Source organism: Patagioenas fasciata, chromosome 2 (genome assembly GCF_037038585.1).
Source record: "Patagioenas fasciata isolate bPatFas1 chromosome 2, bPatFas1.hap1, whole genome shotgun sequence".
Taxonomy (NCBI): domain Eukaryota; kingdom Metazoa; phylum Chordata; class Aves; order Columbiformes; family Columbidae; genus Patagioenas; species Patagioenas fasciata.
The window spans coordinates 90747435-90774153 of record NC_092521.1 but is presented as its reverse complement, the minus strand read 5'-3'; the positions used below and the strand labels follow the sequence as shown (position 1 = coordinate 90774153).

At 39.9% G+C, this 26719-nt stretch overlaps 1 long non-coding RNA gene across 2 annotated transcripts; it reads left to right on the top strand.

Moving 5' to 3' along the window:
• Window positions 1-42: 42 nt before the first annotated feature.
• Window positions 43-26353, top strand: LOC136098757 (uncharacterized). 2 transcript variants are annotated; one of them, XR_011737536.1, is made up of 5 exons: window positions 43-388; window positions 785-1897; window positions 23038-23161; window positions 23600-23764; window positions 25565-26353. It is a non-coding gene; the product is annotated as an uncharacterized lncRNA (long non-coding RNA). The 2 variants fall into 2 exon arrangements; XR_010650976.2 differs by having other exon boundaries at window positions 44-388; window positions 23600-26353.
• Window positions 26354-26719: the final 366 nt, after the last annotated feature.

Genomic DNA, 26719 nt, shown 5'->3' with positions numbered 1-26719 from the left:
CACTGGGCAGGGAGCGGACCGGAAGCTCCACCCCCTCTTCCCCCGGGGGCGGCTGAGGGGCGGGGTGCTCGGGCGCTGCGTTTGGTGCTGCCGGGAGAGGCGGGGGAAGATGGAGCGGAGTTCGGATGCTCGGCTTTGGCACCCACGTTCACAGTGTCACCTTCTTACCTCCCGGGGCGGCCGCCCCGCGCGCCTCCTCAGGGAGCCTCTCGGGGACGAGGGCGCCGCTTCCAGCTGCTCGGGCTCCGCAAGGGCCTAGCGATGAGAGGGGGCTGCTGGGCCTCTCGGTACCGGCTCTTCAGAGGCAACTGGTGTATCCTGTGAGGCGTTGTTTCTCTCAGTTTGCTTTTCCAGGCTTCGTCTGCCTGTGCTGAGCTGCATGGAAGGGGTCAGTGGGTGTTTGGCGGTGAGGTGCTGGGCTGCGTTTGGGGTGTGCTGGCAAATGGTTGTGGTCTGGAGGCCTCCGTGTATTAGCGGTGTAACTTTCTGACCAGTGTTATTTAATACCGCCTGTTGCATAGTGGGAACTGTTACAGGCTTAACACACAAAAAATGTGGTATTATTAACCTGGAGTTAATTTTTAATTGCCACAAGAAATTTGAGTAATCATTTGTAGCATCGTTCTTCTGGCAAAACCCTTACTCCTTTCAGATAGTCTTAAGGTCTACAGACATCCTGATGGCTGGAAGCTGCATCTAGATTTCTTTGTGGCACACAGTTTTTATAAAAGGCATTTGGAATCATTAAGTAGATTTTAACTGGTTTGTTTATTGTCTTTTGTAGATTTACTTACCAGCAACTATGGAAGATGAATTAATTTAAATACAAATACCAGTGTGAATCTGCATCCCTCTGAGGAAATCGTGACATCCCAGTTGTATGCTGCTGCACCTGAAGGTTTTGGAGCCCAGATTTTCTGGCCTGGTGGAAATGTTTCTGCTGGAGGTATACAGGTGCAAGCTCTGCCAGTTCACAAGCAGCATCAAAAGTAAGATCAGGATGCACCTGGCTTATATGCATGAAATAGATACAGCATGTCAAATTGTGGTCTGTCCTAAAATGGGCCACGATTAAAAGGAGTCATATAGCATGGGAGATGAGACTAATAATGAAAACAAAGAAAATCTTGCAAAAAAGGTCTGTGTTATTACCTGTGTATTGGATGCTTCAAAAGGAGAGTCCTCACTGTTTTGACATGAGCATGAGCAGTCAGAGCAATAACCCTCATGCCTCTTACTCCTGTGAATATCTTGTTTGCAGAAGCAGCAGCTTGTTTGCAGATTGAGGAGCCCTGTTCTGCAGTGCTGACTTCTCTTTCCTATTCCAAGAACGATGATAAAGCAGCCCAGTCTGTACGTCTTGGCCTCTGTCGTGTTTCCAGTTTCTGGAACTCAAACCTTAGCTGGGAACATAAAAAACCCTAAAGCTGCATCAAAGTGTAAAAGTTACAAAAATCAGAAGAAAGCTAGCTGTGACAGTAAAGGGTTAGCTCATCCTGTGAAATATGTTTGTGCCCTAAAGCTGGATTCTGAGAAAACAGCATTTCTGCAACATGTGCAACCTAGCACTGAAGTCAAAAGATGCTTATAAAACTTATGAAAGGGGTCATGATGAGGATCGTGGCTTTAAATGCATTTATTGTCTCATGACTGAATGTGAGGTAAAGAAAAATCATTTAAAATCACGCAAGCGGATAAGAGAAACCTACTAATGCCTCATCTGTGAAGATGTTTTTATGTCACAAAGTGCCTGGAATGTGCTTAGAAACAGCCATCAGAGAAAACCTCATCTCTTTCAGTGCACAATGTATTAATCATCTTTTGAAACTGGATAAGAAGTCTTCACTAGCTTGCTGTTATCAGGATATGTTTAAGTGTCTGCACAGTGATTTTACCAGTAAGTCAAATTTTATTTTTCATTCTTACACAATTGCCTCAGCTATGAACTTTTTTGTGCACATCACTTCATTTGGTTAACGCAAAATTTAGGAGAGAGTTTCAGCATGAGCTGTGAATGTTGTCATGAGAAGCTACCGTGAAACATCTTCATATTGGTTTAAACAAAGCTTAAGAATTGCAAAAATTCTAAAAAGTGTTGTAAATATTCATGTTTTGATGATGTTCCTTCAATCTGCAAAATCCTGTCTCATATTGTGCACTCTGAGTATTTCTAGGAGTAGATGACCACCATATTCCAATAATTTCAGTGTTACTAGCTTATTAGTAGCTCTGTAACATCACTGTAAAGGTACTTTTATTAAGGTTCATGCTTTTTAGCTCTGACTTTTGTGGCACTGCTAATGGCTAGATACTATCTCCTTTTATAAATGTAGGACCTTGGCAGAGGAACATAATCTGTGTCTCTTAAATCACAAAATGACATGATTCAGGTATTCTAGTACTGTTCTCCTTTGCATTGACTACAAATGTTGCTTTTATACCAATTGTACTTTATTTAAGCAAGAAGGAAAAAAACATAAAAATGTTTCTCTTACTAATTGCGTTTTGCCCTAAATAAAGTTACGCATTTAGTACTTACCTTCAAATTGGTAGGTAAAATCTTGAAAGATTGGTCTACAAAGGTAGTCTGTGTTATTTTTCTTATTAACTGTTTGGTATTGCAGGTGATTACTGTGATTGATTTTTAACAAGGTTTCCACAGCTGCTACTCCCACTATAGACCAAATTCTTGCTGTCTTAGTTCAGCTACTGATTTGTTTCTCATTGCCTAGTAGGGCCAGTGCAAAAACTGGTAATTTATGTGAAATAAGATGATGGCTTATAGGAGTGTTCTGGAGTTTGTGGCAGCAGTCAGCTAAGAAAACAGGCAACGTTAGGAGCATTGGGAAATGTGGAATGACAGGGCTTCCTGTGATTGTTGCTAGGCTGGGTGTTACATCTGTGTTGTGGTGTAGGTTTTGAAAGGTTTAGATGAAATAATGTATTGTGCAGTTGAATTTTGAAGTAGTTTCTGGGATATGTGGGGTTCTGTGTTTTTATTGTTTAAAATGGCAGGAGATAAAATTTTATAGAAGGTTATTGAAGAATTTCTATAGGAAAAGTAACCAAATAAAGGGTCATTTTTAGAACAAAAACAAAATGAGTATCCTGTTTGTTTCAGGAAAACATACAGCATCTCCACTTAATTGTATGTGACTTAAAGCCGACAACAGGGCTGCAATCTAGTCAAACTTTTTCTCTAAGAAGTTGGGAACCAGAGCACATAGAGAGCTGAAATTCACCCTATTTCAAAGTAGAGATGGCTACAACAGTGAGAAGATTTTTGAGTGCTTACACAAACAATGTTTTCTGAAGTGAGAGGAGAGTTGTATTGACCGATTATAAGTTGTCTCTTGAATATGTAATTTACTTCCTTGGCGGGGCAGGGGAAATAAAAAAAATCTTTCTCCCTTAGAACTGTAGTGAAAAAACAAACTGGGACTAAGTTTTCTGAATACTTTTTTTGTCAGTTTCCATCAGGCTTGGGGGCAATGAATTTTGAAGATTGTAACTTACCATTCACTATTATGTTAACATACCCAGAATGTTTACTTAACTGTAGCTTCCTGTTGAAAAATTTAGTAGGTTAAATTTGCTTTGAATATTGTTTGTATTTTTCTGATCAATGTGCACAAAGGAAGCCTTTCTAAATATCTGTTTAACACCATGCTAATTTCTATACATTTTTGAGGTGGAGAAGAAACATTGAAGAAATTGTGAGCAGTCTTCGGCTTGCTAGTATTTTTCAGATGTTTTGTTCCATTACAGGAAGCTTTACTGTAACTGTAACAAAGAACTGTTGTCTGCCAATTTGTTATGCTTGTGAAGCTGATAAAATGGGTATGCGAGCCTTCCTGCTTGTTGGTAAGGGACATAAATAGTATAGAATAAGAGATGGAATGTGCTGCGTCAGCCAGGATAGGGTTAATTTCTACAGTGACAGGGCAGCCAACCCTGAACCAGTCAAAGCGGGTATTTGGTACCATATAAGATCATGCCCAGTTATGAAGGGGGTAAGCTGGGGGGCAGGCTTGCTCACTCCTTCTTGCTGTTAAGAGCGGGGCAGCTGGGGAGTCTCCTGTTTTTTTCTGAAACATGCAGTTTGGTGCTTTTGTATTTCAGGCACAAGCTGTGGTTTGGGCAAGGGGGGAGATGGTTTTGATGTGAGCTGCGTGGGGAGGTTTTGGCAAGGGCTGCTACAGCGGGGCTACCATGTGGTTGAGTTGTGCTGTGTGTCCATTGCGTTGTAGATTCTTTCATTATTGTTCTTGCTACTGTTTGTTTTTATTTGCTGTTTGGATAACTGTTCTTATCCCAACCCACAAGTTTTGCCTTTATTTTCTGATTCTCTTCCCCATTCCACCAGGGGTGGGGGAGGGCTGAGTGAGTGGCAGGTGGCTTTAGCTGCTGGCTGAGGGGGCCTGGGGACAAACTACAACCACCTGCAGCCTCCAACTGGTACTTTTTCCAGACCAAATTTAGACTGTCACCAGATATGCTTAGGAGAAGATGGATAAGTGTATGGCATCTCACCACTAAAACTAATCCTTTGAAGCTTGGGTATTTTGGTGTTTCCTAAGTATCTGTTCTTTCATTATTTTTCAGATGCTCCATATTTCACATCAAAATAACTCCACTGCAAGTATATATTTTGCTAACTCATCTTAAAACTGTGGTTTGAAGTCTGTTTTTGTTTGTTTGTTTGTTTTTGTTCTGCTTTGACCTTGGTTGAGAGGAGTACATTGAGCATCCTTAGAGCTGAGCTAACCTTGCTTTTGATGCCACAGCCCCCATGGTCAAATTGTGTCTTCATAATTAATAATGGCTCTTTCTTCTGAAATACTGTGCTTCTCAGCTAAATTCAGTCTCATATTGCTTAAATAAGTACAAAACACTTTAAAGCTACGTAATAGGCCTGCATATCTCTCCCTCTTTCTGTATTCTAACTGCTTACTTCATATTTAGTGTTATAAAACTGCACTGCATTTTTTTACTACTCTAGATGCTCTGCTTTGTTACCGATGTTACTGTTTATTTAAAAGACAGGATTTCACTTGCTTACCTGTCTTGCTTTTTTGGATTTTTTGTTTAAACTGTATTGGCTAAAGTTTGTGTTGTTTCTTTGCCTCCAGTTGATACTTATCCTTTAAAAAACAGATGAACCAGAGTGATTCAACCCATTTTCTAGAGTGCATATGGGAAAAACTTTCTGTTTGTAATGTTTTCAAATAGAATCAGTGAGACTGTGGATAAAACCCTAATATTCCATGGCTTGCAGAAAAGGTCTAAGCATTTTTCAGATGGCGTCTTCTGTTAGAATAGATGAAAGGTGCACTCCTGATGCAAAAATCTATTGAAATTTGGCCTCTTCGCAGCCCCTGAAAAATGCAATGAACAGTGAAGGTACCTTACTGCAGGAAGCTAATTGTGACAGACTGTTTTAGGGAAGCAGGGACAGGAACTAGGAAAACTTGCAGCTTTCTTTGGCACCTGGCTGCAAAGGTTTTTGATTCCTTCATAGAAAGCCTATGAAAAAAGTGAAGAGAAGTGGGGTTGGAAAACCTGTGAGAAGTTGCTAGAGGACGTGAGATAAACTCAGGCAGAATTTGGCACATTAGGAAGACTGCTAGTGGGACAGGGCTTGGTGGGCAGAGAACAGAGTGGGGAGTCTTAGAGAATGAAAATAACTTGGGCAACAGAGTGGCCTGAAGCGGACAGAAAAGATTTAATCTCAGATACGTGAACTAGTATTAATATAACGGGACACAATCAGTTCTGTTTACTGTTGCTGTCATTACTGAAATGGCAGTTCAAGCATCAGAGGTTTCTGGTATATCTAAGGGTTTCAGCAATGCCAGTCAGGCCAAATATAATGCCCCATTGTGAAATCTGGAATTTATGTTTTACTTTAAGTATTTTGTTTAAAAAAAGAACAAAAACGAAACAACACAACAAAAAAAACCTAAAACATATTAAACCGATTTTTAAAAAACCCACCAAAAAAAAAAAATCGAGAAAACTCACAATGAAGGTTGCAACGTCAAGCACTGCTCATCTATGTGGGCAGGTCCACTTGCAAAATCTTCAGTTGCTGGACTTGACAGTACACGAATTTTTTTTTCCCCTCACATGATCCTTCCAAAATACAATGTGTAGAATGGTTAATGCTTTAGTAACATTGGTTTATTTTTTAGTGAGCCTAGAGTATTTACACAAAAAGCAGCAAAATTAAGGTTACCAAGGCAACTTTATTTTTGTCAATTCCTAATTTTTATTTCTTGGCTTAGCTACCTTAATGAGCTGGGATTTTTTTTTTTTTTTTTTAATATATATGCATATAGGATTAGTTTTGCTTTGAGGGAAGTATGTTGGGAATCTACATTAACGTACTAAAATAAATTACCAAAAATGCCATAATCTTTAGTGGTATGTGCTCTGTGCTCTTAGTTCCAAGGCTGTAAGATCATACAATACATCACTATATAGAAGTCCACATATTTCTTCCTTAGGTCCTGTGACATCTAAACCCTTTAAGGTCACTGGCATCAGCTTCATAATGACATCCTAACATGCACCATGTTGGTGGTGATATATCGGCCACCAAACCATGCTGTAACATGGAGCTGGTGTGCACTGAATGGAGGGTCAGGTAAGTGCTTGTTTATTCATAATAATGTCTTGAACATATAATCTCAAAAAAGCATAAGACTCTTAAGAATCTGTGAACGGTCATAAAATTGGGAATTGATCCTCTCCTTTCATCCAGTCACTAGAGGCTCCATAACGCAGCAGGGTTTGTCATCTGATGCTTGCTGTGCCATCATCTCAAAAGGAAGTGACAATTTAATAAATAAGGCTTGGTGACACTGGGTGAGAAAAATATCTCTCTTTACTTCCTGTAAACAGCAGTGTGCTGAAATGTCTTACATTACCAAGTACTTGCAGGGAGCATATGATACATACTACTAAAGTTGATGGATTTTCCAAGTCACCTTCAGAGCTGGTGCAACTGTTTGGAGATCGATTCATTTATGTAACAGTTAACATCACCTTTTCTATCTTGTTTATAGGCCTGGAGTGAGGGCAAAAAGAGAATTTCTGGTACTTTGTTGCTAAAATAATTAGCTCATACAAAAGCAGTAATATGTCAGTTATGTCAGGACCAAACAGATTGAGTCAAATTAAATGATTCTGTGCCAAATTATGTTCTCTGTGTGTGAAGGTATTCCCCTTCCTCTAAAACAAATATTGGCTATCTTTTCAATCATCTAACAGACTTACTTATGTTTTCTCCTAGTCATACAAAATATGCTATATATTTAAAAGTTTATGCAGCACTGTGGTTATTAAGTTTATATTTTCGGTTGGAAATGCCTGTCATTTCACAGATTTTGATATTAGTCTTAACAATGTAATTGGAATTTATATTATTTTAACAACAGGATAAGAAAAGAAATTTAATATTTGGATATTTGTAATATAAAAATCAGTTGCTTTCAACATGATAGTTATATTAGATAAATATGTGGCTTGTTTTTTATCTACGTGTATAATGATCATTAGAAGTTTAGCTAGGGAAACTTAGAAAAGGCAATTATTTAAAATGTGCCTTGCTTCTGTATGATAAATACATTCTAATCTGGTAAACCCAAGGGTTTTAAAAAACAGAGATATTTATTGTGGTGGCAAGTGTGCTAAACACAGTAGTGACTTTCTAAATTCTGTCATTTTTATCATGATAATTTATGCTTATTTCACTTTGTTTTTCCCAAACAAATGGCTGGCCTAACTTTTTTGGGAAGCTATTTTTTCCGTTTATGCATATGTTTCAGAAACATAACACAATGATCGGCAAGGTTTTTCTTCTCTGTTAGTGGACTGAATGATGAGGGTTACACTATCTCAGGAGTTCCTCTATGATTTTTTCTTTCACCTGAAGGTATCTTATCTCAAATTCTGAAGTCTTTGCAGTCACTGGTGATAATAAAATTTTGGTTTATAGTGTATTTGGGCTTTCTTTTTTGAATTCTTTGTTAAAGAATATAGTGATCCATGGTGACCACCTGTTCATGAGTTGACATCACACAATATTCTAATGGTAGCTCTTCTAGTATTTAGGTAAAAAAGTTACTGTACATTCTGTTTCTCTAGCTTTCTTCTAAGCATGCAAGTTTGGCTTTGGGTATGTTCTTTTTTTATTGCTGTTGCTTCTGATGATATATGTGTCTGTTACATTATTAGGAAACATTTTCACAGAATCACAGAATGGTTGGGGTTGGAAGGAACCTCTGGAGATCATCTAGTCCAACCCACCTGCTAAAGCAGGTTCACCCTGAGCAGACCGCACAGGAATGTGTCCAGGTGGGCCTTGAATGTCTCCAGAGTTGGAGACTCCACAACCTCTCTGGGCAGCCTGTTCCAATATTTTCACAATAGCCACCTTCAGTTTAACTAGAAAAATAACTTTCTGACTTTTCAAGTTGTGTATTATAATCTAACTAATTCAAATTGTCAAAGTTTTTTTCACCAAACATCTTCTTTACCCCCCACTGTTTTCTAGGACTGATGTAATTGCCTGTACTGAATCTACTGTTCATGTAGAAAGAAATAAATACATGTTTTTGATAGCTTACTGAAATTGGTGTAATAAAAAGAAAGAAAAAAGAGAATTTGGGTTTGTATGGTCAAAGGCCTGATTACTCGTCGTGAACTAACAGCTTTGCTAGTAGGTGGGGAGTAGACCGATGTGCTGACAATACACCTTTCACATTGGTATCCGCTTTCTTTTTTTAAGTTAAGTAGTCAGTTAACAAGCCTTGTCCTTGTCAAAGCACAGGTCAGTCATTACAAATTCATGAAGCAGGTAGACAAGTTGCTCCCATGTTCACAGTGAGGTATTTTGAAGTAACTCAGTTTTAAAGAAGTTGGGGAAGTACAGGGTTAAGCACTTTACATCATTATATCATTACAACAGTTATTTTTGAACCAGTGGCATATGGCAATCCAAATTTAGTCTGAGGTTATATATGAAATGTGTCATTACCTGATGAATGCGTTACCTCTGTTTTGGAAGTGAAAAGGACAGTTACAGACTGGGCCTCTGGAGCTCTCCCTGGAACAATGCTTGTAATTACCGCAAAGGTTAAGAACCTACTTGAACTTTTCATACCTAGTTCTGGCTTGAGTTTTGCTGTGCTGTCTGTACAGCAAAGCAAACTTCACACTAACACAGTTTCTTTCTTATGCAGCCTCTTTGAAGGGCAAACTAAATTAGCCGTGTTACCTGCCTCTGGCTGTCTCGTGGTTGCACAAAGGGCCCTGACCCCATGGCAGGACAGAATCTGTTCCAAATCACAGCCAGCTTAGTGTGGTGTCCTGCAGCTGATGGTGGAAAGACACAGAGATGCTGCAGCCGCACTGCTTGGGCCGTTGGTGCTGCTACGCAGTGCTCCAGATTGCCCAAGTAAGGAGCTTCATTATGTCTTCTTCCCAGAATCATCTCTTCTTATGCCTAGGCTGACAGATGCATTTGGAAAATATATTTTAGAGTCTATTGGTACTGTAAAATTTAAACTTTAAAAAAAAAAAAAGCCTTTAAACTGAAAAAGATCTGCTGTCACAGATGAGTTATCGAAGAAGCGTAGGTAATGGTATGCAGGGAACGGCCTTTCCTGGCCGTCTTGTCATGCTGGTGCATTGTTGTTTCTTTTGGTTTTGTCCAGAAGGGGGCAGAAAATGAACAACATCAACGTGGCTTTTACTTTTCAAATGCTTTTTCAGTGTTCCTCTTTGCCTATAAACCTCAATGCAGACTCCCTGCTGATTTCTGGAGTTTAGATTGATGATTTCTAATTTATTTGCTACAAGGATAGCTGTAATCTATGACTTGGAAATCTTCATTCTTGTCAACATTAGGGAGTAGAATTTATTTAGTAAAATCCATTTCAAGTTTATTAAAAAGGCAGTTCTATATGATGGTTTAGGATTTTTAAGGCTATGGTATTAGGTGTGTTTGTTTTAAAGGGTAAAATAACCAAACAACCAAACCACATTATGTTATTAATGTCACCTAAGTCTTGCATACATCTCTCAAATATTTATTTTCTATATCAAGTTAAGGTAATATTACAATGCAAAATAATGTTCTCATGGCCATTTTTCCCTTATCAGAAAATAAAACAGAATACGCTAAATATATTAATGCTTTTAATTCGCGTATTAATTAATGCATTCATCTACAAGGATGGCTTGTGCATTCTGCTGACAGTGCATGCAAGATAAAGTCCTTAATTCACATGGAATACTAGTGATACTAAACAATACAGCCAAATCTTATTGTCTTATTTCAGCAGAAGAGTACCGTTTTATCATCTAAAATTTTATGGAGGTGTACCAAATTATTGATTTGGAGTATTGTTTTTCTTTATGACTATTTGGGAAAATGCTGATTAATACCTACTACCATTGTGAATTTCTGGAATGTGTGTGAGCATAATTGTGTTTAAGTTACAGATCAAGTAGTTAGCAACAAGCCACAGAGAGAGGGCACCCTAACCTTTCCAGTTGTTGAGTTTTATACAACAGTTCATATAAAGACTAGGACATCGTAGTCGCATTTGCGTGGATCAGCTGCCTATAATCAGCGTTCAAAAGCTAATTGGGAGAATGAAACTGATTCCTAATGAGTGATTTATCAACTGTTTCTTTAAAATTGTAAGTGTTATATAGTGCGTGTGGGACCTTTATGGAGTATAAAGCTTGATCAAGAGTACTCAAGACCCTTTAATCTTAATGGGCCGAAATTTCCCACTGTCTCAAAGACTCTTTCTTTACATCTGAAGAATGAAAGGTTAAATTATCCATATTACAATTGCAGGTTCCTTTGGACTTTTTGCTCCTTAACCTTAGAAGATTGAAGCAACCCTCGTAGTAACAGTGTCTTCTTTCTTTTCTCCTTAAAGAAAAAAAAAAAGTCAGAATTTGTGGGGAGTGTGCACCACAAGCACTGCACATGATCAGCACTGCCTGCAATATTATCAGGATTCTGAAATCTGTATTTAAAGCTATTACATGTAGTGGAAAGAGGCAGCTATACTTGCACGTTTTAAGGAGCAATTCAAATAGCTAGAAAATCCGAATAGCTCTACTTTTCTATAAAGCATTTAATCCTCTAACAAAGGAAGGTTGTTCTGTCATTGTCATTGTGAAAGGCATATCCTTTAAATATGTAAAAAGCACAGTTTTAATTCTGATTTCAATGAGTAAAAGTGATAAATAATGTTTTTCTAGCTTGTGAATTGGGATGTTATGCTTTTGAACAACTGTACTTGTATTAGATTCATGAAGATATTACAGAAATTAGCCCCTGCATTTTTAATCTCTGCTTCATATCGCTAAAAAAGTTCTACCTGCTCTGTAGGTAGAATCTAGGTATTTGACAATTTTTTCATGACAGACAGTTTTTCTTCTTGAAATATTACAAGTGTTTAGGGAAGAGAGGAAAAAATAATACAAAGAGTTATTCAGAATGGCACAGCTTGCCTTTCAGAGTTGGCTTTCAGTTTGAAAATCGCAGATATTTCCATTATAGGGCTTTGGTTCTACAGAGATTGTTGTTTTAGCTTCGCACTTTCTACGCCTTGAACACTTGATCAACTCCCCTGACTACTGAAGTTTTCTCATGCAAGTTAATGGCTTTTATTCTTAGAGCAATGTAAGCTTTATTTCTCTGGTGCAAGAAAGTGTTAATCCACACAAATAACTAAGGATTAAATCAGCTTTTGTATCTTTCTTGTTGTTGGATACTGTTGTATAAAACAACAGCTATATGATTTACTCTTAACTCAGAATTAGCAGGAGTATTCTTACCAGTAGAAGTCCTGAGTATAATATAAACTAATTTTATTGTTTTCTAAAATACTTTGTTTTCAAAATAATAGGACTTAAATCACCTTCATAAATATGTCATAAAAATAGCTATGTTGTCATTATAGAGTGTTTAAAGAATGACTAATCCTGTTTATTATACCTAACATGTGAATATAGTGTGTGTATTTGGAAATAGTATTTACTTAGTAATTAATTATTTACAGGTATGATTCAAAAGAACATGGTTTCCTTTTGCCGAGTGCCGATCAATAATCGGGATAGAGATGAAGCACCTTTTAAATCTACTGTAGTTGACTTCCACAGGACAAGGAGTTTGAAGTGGTTTTTTGCTTATGTTTCTCCCTTTGAAATTGTTATGTGTTACACATGTGACTCTACAGCATTGTGAATTTGTGGACAACCATTGCTTCCTCTATTGTTGCTGATTTTTGAGGAATTTTAAGTGCTTAAGACATGGAGTTAAATGGTGATGTGGGGAAAAATCTGGAAAATTAAGGAATTTGGAATGGCAGACCTGTGCAGACCTTTTAAAATGTTTTGCAGTTGTGTTCCCTTGAAATCCTCTCTTGGTATATAAGCATACATATGGGGTTTGTATACATTATTTTTCCTTCTACGTAAATTCCACTTGCTCGATTGAAAGAGTACCATGTCATGCAGTTGAGAAAATAGAACTTGGTTTTTCATCCAGACAAAAAAATCCTGGAAGACTTGGGTGGACCATTAAAACATCAAAATACAACAATCCAATATAATCATGTTGCATTATGCATTATTGGCTGTTAGTAATTACTCAGTGCAGCCAAGTATATTGTTATGACAATATAAATAAATAGTTGAAAGGTAATAAAATAACAACTGAAGTACTTGATTGTAGACAGGTCTGATAGGAGTGTTGTGCCCTCATCCCTCCCATAATGATAACATCTTTCCTAACTAATAGCTTTAAACAGTCATGATAAAAGACATTAAAAGCCTGAATTAACACAGTAACTGAGAAATGTCATCCCTTCAGACCACTTATACAGGAAGAACAGATGATGATTTTTCCAGCTGCAACAAGGTTCGTTTCCTTTCTGACAGGAAGTGTTCTGTAGATAGCTTTGCAGAAACGCATGGGAATGTGTGTGGGCATCAAAGCCTTTCACCACTAGGACTGCCAATACAAAACACTGCTCGAGACCTCTCTGGCACAGCTTGTGTTAATGCATACAGGTGGATTACATGTATGTCATCTTTATGTTACCACTTAGATAGACTGCTTAGGGAGAAAAAATGTACTGTAGTTGTGTATGTTGTGTAGGAGTGCTGCTTTTGTGCTGTGAAAAGGATTTCTAGAGAAAAGTGTTGTGTGGGGATTTTTTTGGTGTATTTTTTTGTTGTTGTTGTTGTGTTGTTTGTTGTGATTTTTTTTTTTTAACCTATTGGTAGTTCTCCCTCTTGTGTGGAATATGCAAAAACCAAACACTCTGATCCTGATTTAACAAAACAGACAAATTTTTTACTTGAATGGTTTTTTTTGTGGCATTGAGGTATATTGACCTTTAAGGTTATGTTTGATTTGCCTTCCTCAATATGGACATATTTATGGATTATCCCTGGTTTAGGATCTGTATTCAGAAGCGACCTCTGTAAAGGTACACATACTGCAAAGACAAGGATAGCTTGTGACCCTGCCTTGTTAACTGAGAAGGATGGTTTTGGAAGATTAGGTGGATGTGGACTTCAACCAGTTCATAATTTTTTGTTTCGTACTGGTGCTCCGTGGCCAGGAAAGAATGGGAGTGTCTGCTCAAAACTTTTTAAATCAGCTTGCACATATTAGCATATTTCAAGATTTTTAATATAATAGATTGCTGTTCGGCCACCTTAGCTACATTCCCTTTAATTTTCTGAATAGCTTCCTGCTTCAGTTTTCTGTTTTAAAGTTTAATGTTGAATTTCTATCACAGGCCAGCATCTCTGTGACTGATGCTCTGGGGTTCTTTCTCTCTTGGTCAAGTGATTTGTTTACATAGACTTTGGGTTGCCATGGTTATATTAATTCCATCAGTCTGCCAAAAAAAGGCACTTGCATTAGAAATTCTGAATTTACACAGAAGACCATACTGTGCATCACCGTGTGACTGGATCTGTTGGATCTGCTCTGTCTTGTTGATATTTAAAAAGTGAAGCCTTTCTCCTTTTTTTCCTGAAACGAGCATTTTGCAGGATTAGGAAATAAGTTTAACCGAGTGAATAGGATGGGAATGTGCTATGTTGCATTAATGGCCTTCTGAAACCTGCTGCTTCATGTGTGCAGTGAGGGAGTGGACAGGACAGTGGGGAGGCAGCCTTGTGAGAATATTTAAATAAATCAGCTCGCGGAGAACTCATCCTATAGGACCTGGCAGTGTTGCGAATAAGGAATATCCACTTCGTCCATGCTAGCAAAATTAACTTTTCAGTGAGTTGAAGAAATGAAATACTCTTGCAGTAGTTTGGCAGGAGCGCAACACTCTGGCGCTTGAGCGAGGTGAGTGGATGGTGCTCAGTTCTGCAGCCTTGGAGCCGCAGCATCGTGCACGGCGGCAGAGGAGAGAGCGGGCAGGTGTCTGGCAGGAAACACGGGTGTGAAGGGGGCTGATAGACATCTCATGCTACTGGCACAGATGGTACTCAGTCTCTGTGGCAGCAAGTATGCTGTGTCTTCAAAGACAGACGTTTACTTTATTAAACATTCTTGGCTTACATAGAAGGCACAACTGACAGGCTTCAAAAGATACAGGCAAAGAAGAATGATGCCTGAAGAGTAGATAACCAGCTTCTAGGAGGCTGGCTGGACAGTGTGGCAGGGACTGCTAATGATGTTCAGATGCATAAGGAGACAAATGGCCAAAACCATGCAAAATAAATTAAACTTTTGCAAAAAACGAACAAAATAAGTGACTCTCTAGAAGAAGGACTGCAAATCCAGAAAATTCTCCTATTCCTTGTTCTGCAGCTGACCTGCTATGCAACCTACAGCAAACATATTTAAGGAGCTTTAGGAAGCTGCTTATTGCCTATGGAAATGTAACTTATTGTCTAGATATCAAGCCATTGACAACTGCTCCTGAAAATATCATGAGCCTTTTCCTGTTTCCTTCGCTGTTGACGGCTGGGGGTAAACATAAAAAACCACTTTGATTTCCACATTGTGCTGACTATGCAGTGATCGTGCAATGTGATATCCCCGCATTAATTCTTACAAGATCACACTAATAAAACTGGAGCTGTAATTATGTTTGTGCGAAATGCTGTCTTCAGGAGAATTGTTATTGTACCAGGGTTCATGTTAGGACTTAGATTCTTAAATTATTTTTTAACTCAAATGTATTTATTTGTTTGATTTGTGTTTTTATTTTTGTTTGTCAAAATGAAAATAGGTTTGCATATTTGGGGATTGGACCAAATGATCTGCAGGGATTCCATTCAACCTTCACCATTCTGTGACTCCATTCAGATTTTTCTTTTTTTTTCAGTTGGTGGTTTCTTTCTGGTTAGGTTTGTTTCGTGTTTGTCCTGGTTTTGTTAAAAACAAGTTTCTTTTTTAGTGAATTTGCCTGTCAGCTAAAGCCTTCATGTTAGCTGCATTTTCCTGGAGAACCCAACACATGTTTTGGTTAAACCTAGCAATGGAATGCAAACTTATTGATAAGCACGGATGGACATCTCGCGAGAGGGGCAACGAGAAAACTGATGTCCGAGAGACTGACCAACGGTGTATAACATTCCATTCACGTGAATACTTCATATAAAAGTGGGAGATCACGAGGATCTCGTCCCTTTTCCCTTTGCCTTTTCCCTTTTTTCCTCATGGCTGACATTAGGAGAGGACCTTGCTGGTCGTCCCTGCGAACTGAGGCCTAGTGAGAGACTGAATCCAGCTCCGGTTGGCTGCAGAGTCTAATCCAGGACTTTGGGTGCTGGCTCTGCAGTTGCTGAGACTTACAAGATTGGTTTTGTATATTTTGTATTATTTTCTCTATTCTTATTAGTAGCATTAGTAAAACATCTTTAACTTTTCCAACTCTCTTCTCTCTGTCCTTCTTTCCCTCCTGATCGCCTGTCCTGAGTGGGAAGGGGGGAGAGGGAGGGGCAAAAGGGGGAAGTGGTGGGGAGAGGAGGTTAACAATACATCTGCCAGGGTTTGATTGTCACCCCGCAATCCTAACCCTCGACAGATAATTGGCGCCCAACGTGGGGCAAGAGAAAGGGGTAAATTTGGAGATTTTTGGCTTTTCTACTGCTCTGACGTACCTTTCAATTTTCTTGGCACGGTGCCAACTCATAGAGTTGTGATACTCGCGCGTCTGTTTGCTTTGGATATTATTTAGTGGTATTAAGGCAAAGTGAATTACATTGATTTAAAGATGTTATGGCAAAAGTTGTATCAGTTATTTTCTACATTGTGCTCGCTGATCCCATATCTGTGTTGGTGTTTCTTTCTGAATCGAAGTATTCATTATATAACAACAAGAAACTGGACAGCAGTCATGATGATTCTGTGTGGTATGGCATTGGTTTATTTCATTATATTGCAGCCGCTAATGAATTTCTACTCGCTTCTGCTTTACCTTGAAAAACCTCCAGGAGAGATTAAAGAGCAGAATGGCTCTATATTTGCTAATTGGTCAAGCGAATATTTAGAAAGGCTGACTAACAATACTTTTGTGTTTTCGCTAGGACAGTTTGCAAATGTTTTAGAGAACTTTGAATACCCTTGGAGCTTTGATAGAACTGTGATGGTGTTATCTGGTTTGCTGAATGTGTGTCAGTTTGTGTTACTGTTAAGAGAAATGAGGTTCAATAGGAGGTTTGCGTCTCTTCTTAGTCCTGAGATTTGCGGTGCGCCTTCGGAAGCTTTAGCAAAAAGCACTCCGAGCCGCTCGAGAAAAGGCAAAACAGCCAAAGCTGCTGCTGCAGCCACTGCCCCCCCAACCGCGGCTTCACAGGCTGAAGCTACAGCTCCTCCGCAGAGCTCCTCTGCCAAGGTCGCTGCAGATAACGTTACTTCTCCAGCCTCAAAGGCTAACAAGGCAGCCCCCCCGCCTTCACACACTGGGCACTGTTGCTGCTGTAACCACAGCAATCACTGTGACAGTCATTCAGACTCTGAAAATGAATCAAATGATGGTGAACCCATATCAGCATCAGTTGCTGGTTGTAAGAAAGTCACTAGAAAGACTACCCGTGCAGCAGGTGATGGCACAGGGCCAACATCAACCCAAGACGCATCATCAGGACAGGGTGGAGATGAAGTGACCACCACTCGGTCCTTTTCTCCAGGTGAGCTGAGAGATCTGCGAAAAGACTTTAGTCGTCGTGAAGGCGAGAATATTTTAACCTGGCTGCTGCGATGCTGGGACAATGGGGCAGAAACAATTGAATTAGAAGGTGGTGAAGCCAGGCAGCTGGGATCTCTGTCAAAAGATTCCACCATTGATAGGGCAATTTCAAGAGAGTCTAATGCCGCTACTCTCTGGACCCGACTCCTGGCAGCTATGAAAGTCAGATTTCCCTACAAGGAAGACTGTATATCCAAGTTAGGGAAATGGAATACTATGGAGAGAGGTATCCAGTTCCTGAGAGAATTAGCTGTGCGAGAGATCATCTATCTAGGACCAAACAGCCAAGAGGGGACAGACCCAGATAGAATCAATTGTACAAAATCTATGTGGCGCAGATTTGTACAAAGTGCACCACCTGCATATGCTAAGTCATTGGCAGGAATGGTCTGGTCGGCTAGAGGTATACAAGAAATTAATGAAGTGATTGAGCAGCTCCGGTACTTTGAGGACAGCCTTGCTGGTTCTCTACGGGCTTGTGTCTCCGCTGTGGAGAAACTGTGTGAAAAATCTGATGACCGGTTTGAAAAGCTGTTGCAAGAAATCAAAGAGCTCAGAGAAGACTCATACCGTTCACGACCTGCACAAACCTATGTTTCAGCTGTTAGGAGAAGGCGTTTCCAATCCCGAGAGAGAGGGCAGAGACAGCCCACAAAAAGAGGTTCACTGTGGTTCTTCCTACATGAGCAGGGAGAAAACATGAATAAGTGGCATGGAAGGCCTACCTCAGAACTTCAAGAACGAGTACGTGAGATAAAAGGAAAAACTCCTAGGAAAGTGGCTGCTCCAGTTTACAAAAGGAGCAGAAGAGATTCTGATGCTCTTGAAGGAACCTCTAATTCACACCCAGAGACTGTGCAAAACAGGAATTAGAGGTGCCCTGCCTCCAACCAGGTGGAGGAAAGGGATAACAGAGTCTATTGGACTGTACAAATATTATGGCCTGGTACAACACAACCCCAGGAGTATAAAGCTTTAGTGGACACTGGTGCTCAGTGCACAATAATTCCTTCTAATTATAAAGGAACGCAATCCATCAATATTGTTGGAGTGACTGGGGGATCCCAGGAGCTGACTGTTGTAGAGGCTGAAATGAGCCTAACTGGAAAAAACTGGCAAAAGCATCCCATTGTGACTGGTCCAGATGCTCCGTGCATCCTTGGTATAGACTACCTCAGGAGAGGGTATTTTAAGGACCCAAAAGGGTATAGGTGGGCATTTGGTATAGCAGCTGTGGACACTGAGAAAATTGAACAGCTGTCTGATTTGCCTGGTCTTTCAGATGACCCTTCTGTTGTAGGACTGCTGAGGGTTGACGATCAGCAGGTGCCAACTGCTACCACGACGGTGCATCGCCAGCAATATCGCACCAATCGAGACTCTTTGATTCCTATCCAGAAGCTGATCCGTCAATTGGAAAGCCAGGGTGTGATCAGTAAGACTCGCTCACCTTTTAACAGCCCAATCTGGCCAGTGCGTAAGTCTAGTGACGAGTGGAGACTAACTGTAGACTATCGTGGCCTGAATGAAGTTACACCGCCACTGAGTGCTGCTGTGCCTGACATGCTAGAACTGCAATTTGAACTGGAGTCAAAGGCAGCCAAGTGGTATGCTACAATTGACATTGCTAATGCATTTTTCTCTATTCCTGTAGCAGCACAGTGCAGGCCGCAGTTTGCTTTCACCTGGAGGGGCATCCAGTATACATGGAATCGCTTGCCCCAGGGGTGGAAACACAGTCCTACCATCTGCCATGGACTGATCCAGACCACGCTGGAGCAAGGTGAAGCTCCAGAACACTTGCAATATATTGATGACATCATCGTATGGGGCGACACAGCGAAAGAAGTCTTCGAGAAAGGTGAGAGAATAATTCATATTCTTTTGGATGCTGGTTTTGCCATAAAACGAAGCAAGGTCAAGGGACCTGCACGAGAGATCCAGTTTTTAGGAATAAAATGGCAAGATGGCCGTCGTCAGATCCCAATGGATGTGATCAACAAAATTGCAGCAATGTCTCCACCTACTAATAAAAAGGAGACACAGACTTTCTTGGGCGTTGTAGGTTTTTGGAGAATGCACATTCCTGACTACAGCCACATTGTGAGCCCTCTCTATCGAGTGACTCGTAAAAAGAACCAATTTGAGTGGGGCCCTGAACAACGACAAGCCTTTGAACAAATTAAGCGTGAGATAACTCATGCGGTGGCCCTTGGACCAGTCCGAACTGGACTAGATGTTAAAAATGTGCTCTACACCGCAGCCGGAGATAATGGACTTACCTGGAGCCTCTGGCAGAAAGCACCAGGAGAAACCCGAGGTCGACCCTTAGGTTTTTGGAGTCGAGGATACAAAGGATCTGAGGCCAACTATACTCCAACTGAAAAGGAGATACTAGCAGCATATGAAGGAGTTCGAGCTGCTTCAGAAGTGATCGGCACTGAAGCACAGCTCCTCCTGGCACCTCGACTGCCGGTGCTGAGCTGGATGTTCAAAGGGACGGTTCCCTCTCCACATCATGCAACCGAAGTTACATGGAGTAAATGGATTGCACTGATCACGCAACGAGCTCGAATTGGAAGTCCCAACCGTCCAGGGATATTAGAAGTTATTACAGACTGGCCAGAAAGCAAAGACTTTGGGATGTCTCCAGATGAGGAGGAAGTAAAACGTGCTGAAGAAGCACCACCATATAATACGCTTTCAGAGACTGATAAGCGGTATGCACTGTTCACAGATGGATCCTGTCGTCTTGTAGGAAAACATCGAAGGTGGAAAGCTGCTGTGTGGAGTCCCACACGACAAGTTACAGAAGCCACTGAAGGACAAGGTGAATCCAGTCAGTTTGCAGAAGTGAAAGCCATCCAGCTGGCTTTGGACATTGCTGAACGAGAGAAGTGGCCAATACTTTATCTCTATACTGACTCATGGATGGTAGCAAATGCCTTGTGGGGGTGGCTACAGCAATGGAAGAAAAGCAACTGGCAGCGCAGAGGTAAACCCATTTGGGCTGCCACGCTGTGGCAAGACATTGCTGCTCGGCTAGAGAGCCTGCCTGTGAAAGTTCGTCATGTAGATGCTCATGTGCCTAAAAGTCGAGCCACCGAGGAACATCTAAACAACCAACAAGCGGATCAAGCTGCTAAGATCAAAGTAGCTGAGGTAGACTTGGATTGGCAACATAAAGGTGAACTTTTCCTAGCTCGGTGGGCCCATGATGCTTCAGGGCATCAAGGTAGAGATGCAACATACAAATGGGCTCGTGATCGAGGGGTGGATTTAACTATGGACACTATTTCACAGGTTATTCATGAATGTGAAACTTGCGCCGAAATCAAACAAGCGAAACGGTTAAAACCTGTATGGTATGGGGGGCGATGGTTAAAGTATAAGTATGGAGAAGCTTGGCAGATTGATTATATTACACTTCCACAAACACGTCAAGGTAAGGGTTATGTACTTACAATGGTGGAAGCAACCACTGGATGGTTGGAAACATATGCCGTACCTCATGCTACAGCCCGAAATACTATCTTGGGCCTTGAGAAGCAAGTCCTTTGGCGGCACGGTACGCCAGAAAGAATTGAATCAGACAATGGTACTCATTTCAAAAACAGTATTATAGACAATTGGGCCAAAGAACATGGTATTGAGTGGGTATATCATATTCCATATCATGCACCAGCCTCTGGGAAAATTGAAAGGTACAATGGTTTGTTAAAAACTACACTAAAGGCACTTGGTGGTGGAACCTTTAAAAACTGGGATTCACATTTAGCAAAAGCCACTTGGTTGGTCAACACTAGGGGATCAACCAATCGAGCCGGGCCTGCCCAATCAGAAATTCTACGGACTGTAGAAGGAGATAAAGTCCCTGTAGTACACATGAAAAATATTTTAGGAAAGGCAGTCTGGGTTACTCCTGCCTCAGGCAAAGGCAAACCTATTCGTGGGATTGTTTTTGCCCAGGGACCTGGCAGCACCTGGTGGGTGATGCTTAAGGATGGAGAAGTTCGGTGTGTACCTCAAGGGGATTTGATTTTAGGTGAAAATATGCAATGCTGAACTGTATGATGTGAATTGCTGCACTAACAATGTTTAATAAGTGTCTTTCAGATCAAGACAATGGTGATGAAACTAGAGCTAGCTTCTTCGAGTGGCGCCCGACACCTTCTTCGAAGTTGGTGTCCTTAACCCACAAACAGGGGTCATGAGATGCACTTGTACCATTTTTCCTGCCCTGGGAGACTATTGTGACAAAATGAACTTAATGAACTTTTCAAAGGATGGTCCACTGATTAATTACTCCTGTGTATATATGTACATATGTATATATATATATATATAGTAGTGATTAATTAGATTGTGTTGATAGATTGTATTGATAAGGTTTAAGTATTCAGTGAATGTCATATTATAAGGGGTGGAATGTCCTGGTTTTGTTAAAAACAAGTTTCTTTTTTAGTGAATTTGCCTGTCAGCTAAAGCCTTCATGTTAGCTGCATTTTCCTGGAGAACCCAACACATGTTTTGGTTAAACCTAGCAATGGAATGCAAACTTATTGATAAGCACGGATGGACATCTCGCGAGAGGGGCAACGAGAAAACTGATGTCCGAGAGACTGACCAACGGTGTATAACATTCCATTCACGTGAATACTTCATATAAAAGTGGGAGATCACGAGGATCTCGTCCCTTTTCCCTTTGCCTTTTCCCTTTTTTCCTCATGGCTGACATTAGGAGAGGACCTTGCTGGTCGTCCCTGCGAACTGAGGCCTAGTGAGAGACTGAATCCAGCTCCGGTTGGCTGCAGAGTCTAATCCAGGACTTTGGGTGCTGGCTCTGCAGTTGCTGAGACTTACAAGATTGGTTTTGTATATTTTGTATTATTTTCTCTATTCTTATTAGTAGCATTAGTAAAACATCTTTAACTTTTCCAACTCTCTTCTCTCTGTCCTTCTTTCCCTCCTGATCGCCTGTCCTGAGTGGGAAGGGGGGAGAGGGAGGGGCAAAAGGGGGAAGTGGTGGGGAGAGGAGGTTAACAATACATCTGCCAGGGTTTGATTGTCACCCCGCAATCCTAACCCTCGACAGTGTTTCCCACTGTAAGCCTAATATTTCAGAATTCTAGTAAATCAGAAAAATGTGAAGATAAGTATTGTAAATTAGAAATTGTCAGGGGGAATGTAAGTGAAAGGGGAGGCCAGTCCTTTAAGAATGTACCTCTCAATGTTTTGTTGAAAGTCATTGTTTTCCTTTGTATTTGTGACCTAAATGTTGTCCTTGCTCTCTCTACAGAAAATTGTGTGTTTTCTTCATTAAGTTAAAATGACTTTCCCTTAGTGTCATTTCCTTTTGCTTCTTGAAAATTTCCTGCTCTGCTACATTTCCCCTTTCTGAGGGACTGAGTTTGTTTGTTTTTAATTGGCAACGCAGAGTATGCTGAGAGTTTGCCCTTTGAATTTTGGTTCAGAAAAAAAGATCAAAACTAAATTTGGAAGTGGTTCTGGACAATTTTTCTTCATTAGACTTATAGTGGAAGATAAATTTAGATGCAGTGGGTCTCTTAATGGTAAAACAGACTGTAACCTTTACCTACCTAGACCATTATCTAAGATTGTGCTTCATTAGCAACAAGATCCTGTGAAAGATGAGCTGTGGCTTTGGGGATGTGCTGTAAATGCTGGTCCACTGACATTCTTTTGAATTTCCTCCACACACTTTGTGTTCCCATAGAAAATACAACATCTTTCATATTTGCTTTCCATTTCATGGTAGGTGAGAAGCCTTTCAAGTGTGAGATCTGCTCTTACGCCTCCATTGATGCAAGCTCTCTGCAGCAGCCCTTCCAAACATGCACTAGTGAGAGGCCCTACAAATGTCGACTCTGTTCATATAGTTGGTAAGTGTTAAATAATCCCTCTGTTGGACAAATTCTGTAAATTTGTTTGCTTCATAAAAACAACAACAAAATCCCATGCTTTAAGTATGTGCTCCTACCCATTAATAAGAGCCAAGTCAAGCATTTAAATATATTCCTGTTAGGAGCTTGGCTCTATAAAGGCTTTTTCTGTTTAAAGGGATTACTTTCTGTCCTGTCTTCATAGCTCTTTCTGTGTAACTATTGCATAGACTATGGTGGAAAATTCACGGAACGCTAGTGTGATAAATAAAAAAGTGTCAGGTGGAAGAAAGTGATACTGTCTGTGTGCGAGGTGTTACTGGGGAAAATGATAGTGACTTGTATAAAAACAAAAACATGTTCATTCACCAGCTGTATGTCTTAATTTGCTATATTAGGTGCACCATACTGGTTTTTCACACTGATTTCTTTCTGCAGCTTTGCTTGTAGTGTTTTGATTCCATCCTCCTGCCCCAGTCGATTGAGGAAATGCTCACGTCTCTGACAGTGCTAACACATTTCATTTTGCGGCTTTGGCAGAGTGTGTCATGTGAGGAGTGGGAGCATTAACTAGTCCTAGTAAAGCTGAAGTACATGTTGAAAGTAGGTACTTAGCAGCCTTAGAAGCTGTTTAAATGTTAAATTCTTGTGCGTTTAAACTCTGTATGCTAAATAATGTACTGTTTGCTTTGGGTTTTTTTAAAACTCCAAAGTTTTAAGATAAGCTAATGTCTACAAGTCACTTCTTGAGATACGAAGTGATTGGTGGAGAGACAGCTTTGTTAGTTTTGGTTTGTTACTTATGTGTGGGAATGCTTAATTTACTTTATCAGTCTTAATAAAGGTGATTCTGATGACAAAACTAGTGCTCCTTTTGGAGAGTCTTTTGATGCCAAAACTAAAATCTGGAAATGATGCATCTATCAAAAGTGATAAGATCTCTTGAGCTTAAAGTAATTTCTTTCTTCACCAAGAGCTTTGCATTATCTGGTAATGGAATACCAGGGAAAAACGGGTTTTCCTAATTTTTGTGGCAGCTATGTAAATATGCAGAATTATAAACACTTTCCAAATGTTGTAACAAAAAATGAAGGAAATTTGTATTAGGGAACAGTCACTTACTAGCCTTGCTACAAAGACAGGTATTTGTTTGCAGGTATTTACTTTCTAGGAAGTATCGTCTGTGTCGTAACACGTGAGCAAGAGAAAATAGTGGTTGGAAAATTTGAAGGGAATGGTAATGGTGAACTTCAGACTATAGAGTGGAACACTGGTAACCTATTACTCTTTATGCATTGCTGTAGTAGGCAGAAGAAATGCAGTTTTCTCTTCTGTCAGATAAGATTTAGTTACGGGATACAGCTAAGCATGACAAGGGACTGTCATTAAGTCCTGTACTACTATTTTTTTAATAAACCATACTGTAATACCTGTTGTAGTATTTTATCTCTTTTTGCAGTATTACTTTACAAGCATATACTTGTACTGATTAGACACATTCCATACAGTGGAGTGCCAAAACCCAAAGGTTTGTATTCTAGATTTGATATTCCCTGAATCTAAAAGAACTGATATTTTTATTAGTATCAGTTTATAATTCCATTGTCTCAGGGCAGGATTTAGAGCATAGTAAGTATGTAGCAGACCTCACATTTTAATATGGAATGAATCCTTGACAGTAGTTGTGTTATGGTTAAGTTCTTTATTTTGAGGTATGTCCCTCTATTATAATGCAAAATAGGTAGAATGAAATGACAAACATGACGTCAAAGTTTTTCAGTATATTCAGACTGGTTTGCAGCTTTTACTACATTGAGCTGGAATTATATGCAGGTAACAAAGCACATGCAAGTGTGTGAATCTCTGATTTGTGTGGCTCCGTGCTGGTGCAGTTGTATCCCAAGGATGTAAATGTATACATAGTCCTATTAAGACTATGAAGTAATTTGGGATGCATGTGCTTGTAGAAGTTCAGATTCTTATTCCCTATACAAAGGTTTTATTTTCAAATAATAGATATATCCACAGGTGCACAACTGACAGTAAAAGAGAAATATTGCTGATAACATGGTTCAAACTCCACTAACTTACTCCAGTGGTAGGAAAAGAAATGTTGAAAGGTATCATCTTGCTTGTGTAAAATGAGACACATTTTAGGTTTAGAAGTCCTCACTTGGTAATACAGCTAAGTATAAGTGAAATTATTGGGCTAGGAGCCAGAAGAGCTGTGTTCTGGTCTAGCTCCACCACTGGACAGAGACATGAGATATTGCTGGGGATAACCTACTGCTTGGCAATTTTGGACTTGTGAACACTCCAGTGGGAGACTGACTGCCTTTGTTTGTGCAGTGCGCACTGCTACTGATGACACTAATATCTTATACGTTCTTAATTTTTTTAAAGCATTCAGAAGAAAAGCGTGGACCTTCACCTATGCTGACTTCAGACTGGTGAGGCATTTGGCTGTAGTTTTTACTGCTGTTCTTCCCCTGACAAACAGTTTCTCTGAAAACACATTAAGAAATATCACCTGGGTTCAGGAACCTCATTATCCAGTTCTCAGCGTATCTTTACCCTCTGATCACTTCCTGTGGAACATTAGGTTCTTCATGCTTAAACTTCCACCAGAGCATCCCACCAAATAAAGAAGCTATTGGTATTGTCAGACTTTTGTGCTGGGAGTCAGGGCTTATCTGAAAGAAAAGAAACGGTCCTTATGTGGCAATTAAAAGCACTTAGAATGGTCCTCCCAAAAAGCTTTGTGTGTGTTATGGCACAGGTGGTAAATCCAATGTGCTGAGAGGAGCATGAAGATTTGTGTTGCACAAAGGGTGGACATGGTGATTTTTGTTCTGATTACCTCTTGCTGATATATTCTGCTTACTTACAAATGAAGAGTTTGGTGTTTCAAAGCAGAATCTGTTGAAATGTACCAAAGCTGACGGTGAACCCCAGAGGTGGTTTCTGTACTACGTCTCTCATTTTTAATACAGGTCTCTATATAAAAACAGTAAATGATTCAAAAAAATCTGCTGATGCTGTAGCACTTATAATGTGGTAATAAAAGTTTGTTGAAGGTCTTCATGGTTATTTTTTATAACAAAATGTGTAAATTATGATAAACTAATCCGATGTTGAAGTAAAAATGTAATCTATTGAAATATGACATCAAATAAACTTGCCTTGAAAATACTGTGATTAAATACATCTGTGCCTTATTTAGCCAAATAGAAATTGTTCACTTTAAAAAAGAAAGATTAAATTACAAGAATAGAATACTTTCCAAATTTAGGGTGTTAGAGGGCTTGTTTTACTAGAAGACTCCACATTTATTCTTTGACTATGATAGTTTTGTGGAGTCTGTTATTAGCTATGAATGTTACGTAGGAAATGTAATGCTTGCTAAAAATAAGAAGCCTAATATCACAACTTCCTACCAGGCAGAAGCAAATAGTGACCAAAGTGTGCCTACACTGTTGTCTTAAACACAATTGTAAAGAATACACTACTTCAACAGGACAAAAGTTTCCTTTCAGGTAAGTTGTAGATTTCTTGATT